Source organism: Eubalaena glacialis, chromosome 13, assembly GCF_028564815.1.
Source record: "Eubalaena glacialis isolate mEubGla1 chromosome 13, mEubGla1.1.hap2.+ XY, whole genome shotgun sequence".
In the NCBI taxonomy this organism is placed as follows: domain Eukaryota; kingdom Metazoa; phylum Chordata; class Mammalia; order Artiodactyla; family Balaenidae; genus Eubalaena; species Eubalaena glacialis.
The window spans coordinates 23503066-23512846 of record NC_083728.1 but is presented as its reverse complement, the minus strand read 5'-3'; the positions used below and the strand labels follow the sequence as shown (position 1 = coordinate 23512846).

The 9781-nt window shown below is 44.3% G+C and overlaps 1 non-coding gene across 1 annotated transcript; it reads right to left on the bottom strand.

Moving 5' to 3' along the window:
* Window positions 1-5014: 5014 nt before the first annotated feature.
* On the bottom strand, window positions 5015-5087 carry TRNAW-CCA (transfer RNA tryptophan (anticodon CCA)). The gene has a single exon. It is a non-coding gene; the product is annotated as a tRNA-Trp (tRNA).
* Between the last annotated feature and the right edge of the window lie 4694 nt (window positions 5088-9781).

Genomic DNA, 9781 nt, shown 5'->3' with positions numbered 1-9781 from the left:
TTTTTAAAAAAAATTCTGAGTAAAAGCAACATGTGAACAAAATAAAATAACTTTAAAAATAATGGCCCACACTTAATGAGCAATTACTATATTTAGGTAGTCTGATTTCAGGGGTGAAAGGGATCTTTTTAAGAATTCCTCTGGCTGTAAAATTATATGGGCAAATTCCTGTCCCTCTCTGGGCCTCAGCATCCTCACACATAAAATGGAAATGTTGGACTTGTATCATGGAACACCATAGCTAGATGGACCTCCAGTATCCCAGCTGTGGCCCAGAGTAGGACGGAGGCAAGCACAAGGTTGCCCAGATAATTTGGGACAAAGAACTTGGAATTCAAGCAATTATACTCCAATAAAGATGTAAAACAAACAAACAAACAAACAAAAGAACTTGGAATTCCCAGTCTAGTCTGCTATCCTGATGTTAGCTGCCTCTAAAGGACCTCCAAGGTCCCTCCAGTTCTAAGATGTTAGGATCCCACCTCAATGAACCAGCAGTCTAGGCCCATGGAGCCCGCAAGAGCCTCTGGCTGGCTCTTGGACACTCAGGCTGAATAGTCCCTTTCTTCAAAGCTAGCACTCAAGGTGGGGCAGCAATGGCCACAGGCAATGACTACAGCAGCAACAAGAAAGGACATCACAAGGACTAGAGTTTCACCGACCCATAGCCTGGCCTGATTCCCACTCACATTCACTGAGTCACCTGGGGCAAACCATTGACCCCCTTTCCCACCACATCTGCCAAATAAAGGAAAACAAGAGAACCAGCTTCATCAGTCATTGTGAAGTTAGGAATTACTTTATATCACCTCTTAAGGTGGGACTTAATTCTAATAAGAAATTACCAGCAATTACCATAGAAATTACCATAGAAAGAAATAACCATAGAAATTATCAGCAACTCTCCCCTGGCTAGAAATTAACTTCCAGGAGAGGTAAGGTGGGGATGTTCATTAGAGCTGGTCTTCCCTTCATCCCCAGGACATTTATGGGAGGACCACTGTGTGTAAAATCCTGTGCTAGGCTTGGGGGCGGTATATGCCAGACCTTCTTTGTGCATCAAAATGGATCTGAGGAAGGAAATATAAGTGTAAATAAATCAAACCTTAAAACAATTCATATAATTCTTCACATGCCCACCCCCATTTTACAGATGAGGCCTAGGGGACCTGGGGTCACTGTGAAGAGGAACTGAGGCTCAGACTTGAGATTAAGTTGGGTTAAGTCCAGCTGTTAGTCCCATCTTTATTGGTTTATAAGATACACAAGTACATAAGATGCATCCCAATTTTACATGGAAAGCTTTGCAGAAATAATTTTGAGGTCACAGGTAACACAGTGGAATAATTAAGAGAACAAAACTAGGTTGCAATCCTGGTTCTGCCATTTATTAGCGGCATGAACTTGAGCCCATTATTTAACCTCTCTGAGGCTCAGTTTCTCAACTATTAAGGGGATAATAACATTCACCCTCATAGAGTTATTATAAGGATTAAATAAGTTTATAGTTATAAAGTACACAGAACAGTGCCTGGTAAGTAGAAAGTGCTGCTTTTTAAAAAAGTTATTACATAAAATGAATTTTTAAATACATGCACTGAATGTGATCTTAAAGTGGTTTTATAGGAGAAAACACTTTTGTTATGTAAATACAGTTCAGAGGATTCTAGTAGGAATTCACAAGCTCTGGAAAGGACAAAAATCCCAAAAGCTAAGGAAAAAATGACATCAGTAACAAGATATACTAGATTTGCCAGTAAACGAAAGCCCCTTCCATACATACATTGGTGTAAATGAGAACACAGGGCTGAATCCAAGTGAATAAAAAGCAAGCCACAATGCAAAAATACACTGAAGGAATTTCTACCTGGAACCTGCAGCAAAAGCATGTATTTTCAGCAAAATCTTGTACAAAGCTGCAAAACCCATCCTTGCAGGCATGTTGTGTGTTGTCACACTTCTCCACTAGGGGTCGCCCAAGGTCACCCAGAGAGTTCCAGACAGAGAAGTCAATTCCCAGCCCCCTCTGCTTTCCGACATGCCTGCTGCCTCCCTAGAGCTGCCTTCTGTTCTAAGATGCTTAAGGGACTGGTGGCCCCAGGCCCATGGAGCCCTCAGGAGCTTAAATAAAGGAATTCTTCAGCCAGGTAACCAAGAACCACCCTTTGCACCATCCCCGTCCATCTACAATATGAGCACATTACAAGGCAACAGGGAAATTGCAAATTGCATCTTCCTGGGGAAAACGGGGCAAAAGTCATTTGCGAGCAAATAAGATATTATCCCCATTTTACAAGTGAGGAAACAGGCTCAAAAATGTTAAGCAACCTGTCCAGGGTCACACAGCTAGGGAACTTCAGAACTAGAATTCACACCCAGGTGGGTCAGACCCTTGTCACTTGGTTACTAATCCCCCACCCTCAGATCTGGGAGGCAAACAGGTAAGGAGGGTGTATGAAGGAGGGGTCATAAAGGGACATCTACTTCCTCCCCCAAAGTCCCTCCATGCCTTCCCCAACCGGTCCAAGAAGGCTGTCCCCTTTCCCCACTGAGCCATGACACTCGAGGATGGGGTCTAGGTCTTTTCTCGGCTCCATCCTAGCAGAATCCGAGAGCTACAAAGTAAGTTTATTCACTCAGCCAGGGCCCCTGAGACCCACTCAGAAATGCTCATCATCAGTGCTCAAATATGACTTGGCTTCCTCCCTCTCCTGGCCCCCCATTCCTCCCCCAGTGCTTCCTCTCAGTTTCCCAACCTCTCCTCAGACCCTGTCAGTTCTACAATCAGAATCCCACTCAAGTCCCTAGACTTGCCCCACTGCTCTCAGACTGGCCTGGAGCCCCTTTCTCTGGCCACTGGACTTCATGTGGACTATTGCAACAGTCTTTTGTTCTCATTTTTTAAAAAACTGAATATAATATATAATTTATATATAGAAAAATGCATATATTTGAAGCATACGGCTCCATGAACTGTACCAGCCTCTTAAGCGGCCTTCCTGATTCTCCCCCCACCTGCCTCTCATCCATCCTCCACAGGGCAGTTTCCAGTTGCTCTTTCCAAGTATATGGGACCATGTCACTGCCCTGGCCAAAACCCACCAGCACATCCCCCCTGCTCTAAGGATAGAGACCTACAGAAACAGAATATAAGTGCTCCTCACCTCTGAGAAAGAAAAATATGAAGTCAGATATAAATCCTCCCTTAAGAAAGAAATTCACCTCAGCTAAAGGGAAACTGTCAGGCACAAGGTATTTGGATCTTAAAGGATTTTGTTTATCCAGATGCTGAGCTGTAAAATGTCCCCAACTGGGATGATGAGAAAGTAAATTTACAATCAGGTGAACAAAGAGCATGTATGTAAGCTGTTGATCAACTTAAATTTATTTATTTATTTTTTGGCTGAGCCACACAGCTTGTAGGATCTTAGTTCCCCGACCCGGGATCGAACCCATACCCTCAGCAGTGAAAGCACGGAGTCCCAACCACTGGATCACCAGGGAATTCCCAACTTAAAATGTTTTTTAAAAATATTAATTTATTTATTTGGCTGCGCTGGGTATTAGTTGCAGCATGCAGGATCCTCGTTGTGGCATGCGGGATCTTTAGTTGTGGCATGCGAACTCTTAGTTGCAGCATGTGGGATCTAGGTTCCCTGACCAGGGATCGAACCTGGCCCACTGCATTGGGAGCTCGGAGCCTTAGCCACTGGACTGCCAGGGAAGTCCCCCAACTTAAATTTAATGTATGATTAAATTTAAACGTTTGTTGTTGTTGCATTTGTTTCTATTTACTATTGCTTTGTCTGTGTTCCATTCGTTTTTTTTTTTGTTTTCAATAAAACTTATCCACTTTAAATGCAAAATGAAATTCGTTTTGGCAAATGTTTGTTCATTCCCCTTTTTGGTTGAGCCCTTCTTCCTATCTCTCAGTTCATGCAACCACTGATCTACCTTTCATAGATTTCTCTGCCTTTTCTAGAATTTTAAATGAGTAGGTCATACAATACTTACTCTTTTGTGTCTGGCTCCTTTCACTTGGCATATTTTTGAGATTCATTTCTGTTACTGCATGTACCTGTGGCTCCTTTTCAATGCTGAGTAGTATTCCATTGTAAGGATATAACACAATTTATCCTTTCACCAGTTGATAAACATTTGGGTTGCCTACAATTTGGGGCTATTATGAATAAGGCTGCTATGAACATTCATGCACAAATTTTTGTGTGGACATATACTTTGCTCTTTACCAAAAATAACAGATTTCTCTGTGGCGCTTCCTGCTATTCCGTGCAAAAAATAAGTATTCTCTTGCTATGGATTTACTGCAGAAGCCTGTCTTGCCCATATGAAACACATACACACCGATTTGTGAAACAGATTAGAAAATTGTCAGAAGTCATAGAATGTAACTAAGTGAAGATTTTTTTGTGTAACTTTCCCTTGCTATTTGCCAAGCATTAGGCAGAGCATGGCATAAGCATTTTGTCATTTATCTCTCGCAATAGTCTTGGGACGAGACAGTGCTCTTATTCCCATTTCCCATATGGGAAGTTGGGCTCAGGGATGGGAAGGGAATGACCCAAGGTACACCCAGCATCAAGGTCCACCAGGGTCAAGGTACATCCCAGGGATGGGGCTTGAGGACTGGCTCCACCACTAACTTGCTGTAGGCGCTCCCTGGGCCTCAGCCTGATGATTCACTCAGCATCACAGATCTCTGAGACTCTTCTGAAAACTCCTGGCTTCAAATATTCGGCTCCCACAAATAATCAAAATGTCCAGGAAATGCCAACATTTCACCCAACCACAGCAGAAAGGCAGGACAATAAACCCAGCAAAGCCAGGTGGAAAGTTTTCTTATCTAACTGCTGGCCCCACAATACTCTTTTTTTTTTTTAATATATATATATTTTTTTTTTTAATTTTTATTTTTTTAATTTATTTATTTAGCTAGCTGCACTGGGTCTTAGTTGCGGCATGCAGGACCTTCGTTGCGACATGTGGGATCTAGTTCCCTGACCAGGGATTGAACCCGGGCCCCCTGCATTGGAAGCACGGAGTCTTAACCACTGGACCACCAGGGAGGTCCCTCCCACTACTCTTAAGTTAGTCTGGGTTTAGGGAAATTCCTTAAGGGGCTTGACCAAAGCAGACAGAGCCTGACCCTTGAGAATCCAAAGAAACAAAGACAACAAAAGCAGCCATTAAGTCACTCGGCAGAAAGCAGAGAGGGAAATTTGTTTTTGCTACAGAGAGGAAGGGGGTGAGGGGAGAGAGAAGAAGGACCTCGAAATAGAAGGGAGAGGAGACCAGAGCCTGGGGCAGGTGATGGAAGGCGGGATACTGTTGGGCCATGACAAATCTTCCAGGAGCTGAGGCACCAGAGGATACCCATGGATGGAGAACATGGAAATGGAAGTCCTCTGTGTTTCTGTAAAGTACGCCTTCCCTCTCACCCTCCTACAGTAAATGGCTTACTCCACCTGTGTAAGCAAGGTTTGGTGAGGGATGGGGAGACTGAGGGGAGACACCGGGATAGGTGAAGGCGAAAGTGACTAAACTGTGAAGACTCAACAGAACCAGGGCATGCTCGTGGGCAAGCAGGCTCCAGGGCCCAAGATGAAGAGTGAAAACGTCTAGTAATCTGCAGGCATCCTGGGAAGGGTTTGGGACTTGCCCAGAGTACAGAATGGAATTTCAGCTGTCTTATTAAGACCCAGGGCAGGAAGATCCAGCTGACATAGAACACTTGGGTGAGTCTGGAATGACTGAGAACACAAGAGTTGGAGGAATACCTGAAGATGCACCTTCCAGAAGCAGGACAGTTGGTATGAGGTTAGGAACATGGGCTTGGGAATCACACTGACTGGGTTTAAGATACTATTCCCTAGGGAATTCCCTGGCGGTCCAGTGGTTAGGACTGCACGCTTTCACTGCCGAGGGCCTGGGTTCAATCCCTGGTCAGGGAACTAAGATTCCATAAGCTGCATGGCTAGGCCAAAAAAAAAAAAAAAAAAGAATATTATCCTCTACTAGTGATAAAGAGGGACATTTTATAATGATAAAAGGGTCAATCCATCAGGAAGATATAAGAATTTTAAACATATATGTACCTGACAACAGAGCACCAAAATACATGAAGCAAAAACTGACAGAAATGAAGGGAGAAGAAGACAATTCAACAATAAATGTTGGGCACTTCAATACCCAACTTTCAATAATGGATGACGGAATTCCCTGGCAGTCCAGTGGTTAAAACTCCACACTTCCACTGCAGGGGGCACAGGTTCAATCCCTGGTCAGGGAACTAAGATCCTGCAAGCCATGTGGCACAGCCAAAAAGAAAAAAAAGAGGATGGAATAGCTAGGCAAAAGATCAACAAGGAAACAGAAGACTTGCACAATACTATAAACCACCTAGACCTGACAGACATCTATAGAACTCTCCACCCAACATCACGATACACATTCTTCTCTTGTGCACATGGAACATTCTCCAGGATAGACTACATGCTTGGCCATAAAACAAACCTCAGTAGATTTAAAAGTGCTGAAATAATACAAAGTATGTTCTCTGAGCACAATGCAATGAAATTAGAAAACAATAACAAAAAGAAATTTGGGAAAATCACAAATATATGGAAACCAAACATATTCCTAAATAACCAATAAATGAGGGACTTCCCTGGTGGAAGACCCCCGTGGTTAAGACTCCGTGCTCCCAATGCAGGGGGTCCGGATTCAATCCCTGGTCACGGAACTAGATCCTGCATGCTGCAACTAAAGATCCTGCATGCAGCAACAAAGATCCTGCATGTTGCAACTAAGACCTGGTGCAGCCAAATAAATAATTATTTTTAAAAATAACCAATAAATGATGCAAAGAAGAAATAACAAGGGAAATTAGAAAATACTATGAAATGAATGAAAATATCAAAACTTATGGGATGTAGCTAAAGCACTGCTTGAAGGGAAATTCATAGCTGTAAAGGCTTATTTTTTGAAAAAGAAGAAAGATTTCAAATCAGAAACGTAACCTTCGAGAGAGCGGCACGGACATATATATACTACTAAATGTAAAACCGATAGCTAGTAGGAAGCAGCCGCATAGCACAGGGAGATCAGCTCGGTGCTTTGTGACCACCTAGAGGGGTGGGATAGGGAGGGTGGGAGGGAAGGAGACACAAGAGGGAAGAGATATGGGGATATATGTATATATATAGCTGATTCACTTCGTTATAAAGCAGAAACTAACACACCATTGTAAAGCAATTATACTCCAATAAAGATGTTAAAAAAAAAAAAAAACCTAACCTTCTACCTTAAGACACTAGAAAAGAGGAAAGAGGAGAAAATTAAACCTAAATCAAACACGAGGAAATAAATAAAGATTAGAGCAGAAATTAATGAAATAGAGGACAGAAAAACATTAGAGAAAATTAACAAAACCAAAAGTGGGTTCTTTGAAAAGTTTGTAAAAACTGACAAATCCTCAGCTAGACTGACCAAGACAAAAAGGGAGAAGACTCAATTGCTACAATCAGAAAGAGAAGAAGGGACATTACTACTGACCTTACAGAAATAAAATCCTATCTCCTCCAATGACCAGAGTATAATCACAGGCAGGTTACTTAAACTATCTGTGTCTCCTTTCCCTCTACTCTTCAAAAAGGTATCATTGGGCTTCCCTGGTGGTGCAGTGGTTGAGAATCTGCCTGCCAATGCAGGGGACACGGGTTCGAGCCCTGGTCTGGGAAGATCCCACGTGCCGCAGAGCGGCTGGGCCCGTGAGCCACAATTACTGAGCCTGCGCGTCTGGAGCCTGTGCTCCGCAACAAGAGAGGCCACGATAGTGAGAGGCCCGCGCACCGCGATGAAGAGTGGCCCCCGCTTGCCACAACTAGAGAAAGCCCTTGCACAGAAACGAAGACCCAACACAGCCATAAATAAATAAATAAATACTTAAAAAAAAAAAAAAGGTATCATTTGTCTCAAAGGGTTATTTTGTTTATTTATTTTTGACTGCGTTGAGTCTTTGCTGCTGTGCGCGGGCTTTCTCTAGTTGCGGCGAGCAGGGGCTACTCTTCGTTGTGGTGCGCAGGCTACTCATTGCAGTGGCTTCTCTTGTTGTGCAACTCGGGCTCTAGGTGCGCAGGCTTCAGTAGTTATGGCATGCGGGCTCAGTAGTTGTGGCGCACAGGCTTAGTTGCTCTGCAGCATGTGGGATCTTTTCCTTTCCACCCATATCCAGTGCTTCAGCCCACCTGTTCTGTTGGCTCTACCTTCAGAATATATTCCAGAACCAATAGCTTCTCATCTCTCAACCCCACCCCCCATTAGTCCAAGGCACCTCTGTCTCAGCGGGTTAGGACAATAGCCCAACTGTTGCCACTCCTGCCTCCTCCCCAAAGTCTGTTCTCCGCACAACCACCACAGCCTTGCTTTTAACACGTAATGATGCTTATGTCTCCATTCTTCTGTTCTCAACACTACAATGACTTCCCGTTGTGTGTGGAATAAAATACACACTTTTGGCCACGGCCTACCAGGCCCTGCAAAATCTGGCCCCAGGTACCACTTCCCCCTTTGCCTGCAGGGCTCCAGCCACGACTGTTCTTGTTATTCCTCAAACTCACCCAGCTCATTTCTTTTTCTTTCTTTCTCTTTTTGGCCACATGGCATGCGTGATCTTAGTTCCCCGAGCAGGGATTGAACCCACGCCCCCTGCAGTGGAAGCATGGAGTCTTAACCACTGGACCGCCAGGGAAGTCCCTCACCCAGCTCACTTCTGTCTCAGGGTCTTTGCTCTGGGTATTTCCTCTGCTCGCGACACCCCCCTCTCTAAAGATCCATGCATGGCTGGAGTTTCCCATTTATAAAGATCCTATTCATCGTCACCTCCTGAGATGGCACTCCTCTGTTGGTATCTACAGTAGCTCAACCTCTCACTCTCTATGTCTTACTCTATTTTTCTTCCTAGTACTTACCATTACCTGACATTATTTATTGCCTGTGTCCCTTCACTAGAATGTAATCTCCAGGAGGTGGAGGCTGTACTTTATACACTGCTTTTATCTCCAGTGCCTAGATCAGAGCCTGGCCTAGATCAGAGTCTGGCACATAGAATATGCTCAATAAAGACCTGTTGAAACAGAAGACAAAGCTCAGTAATAGGATCCACAGACAAATGGGACCTGCTATTTGGTGTAGGATAAGGCTGGCATCTCAACCCGGAGGGAGAAAGGTAGACTACTCAACACAAGGGTGTTCGGACCATTGGGAAGCCATGTGGGAAAAAAATTAAGTTGAAGATGGTAGATGTATCACAGGTATGTAATGTGGCTCCCTTTTGAAACTCTACTTTCAAAATGCATAAACCCACAAGAAAGAGGAGAATGGGAGAGGGAAGCACTACAGAATTGTTGAGGGTAGAAAGTAAATGGACAAGGGGACTGCCCTGGTGGTCCAGTGGTTAAGAATCTGCCTTCCAATGCAGGGGACACGGGTTCAATCCCTGGTCGGGGAACTAAGATCCCACATGCCTTGGGGCAACTAAGCTCACGCGCCACAGATACTGAGCTCGCACACCTCAACTAAAGAACCTGCGTGCTGCAAACTACAGAGCCCACGTGCTCTGGAGCCCCCGCGCCACAACTAGAGAAGAGGAAAACCCCCGCGCCACAACTAGAGAGAAGCCCATGCATGCGCTGCAGCTAAGAGCCCGCAGGCCGCAATGAAAGATCCCGCATGCCACAACAAAGATCCCGCGTGCCACAAC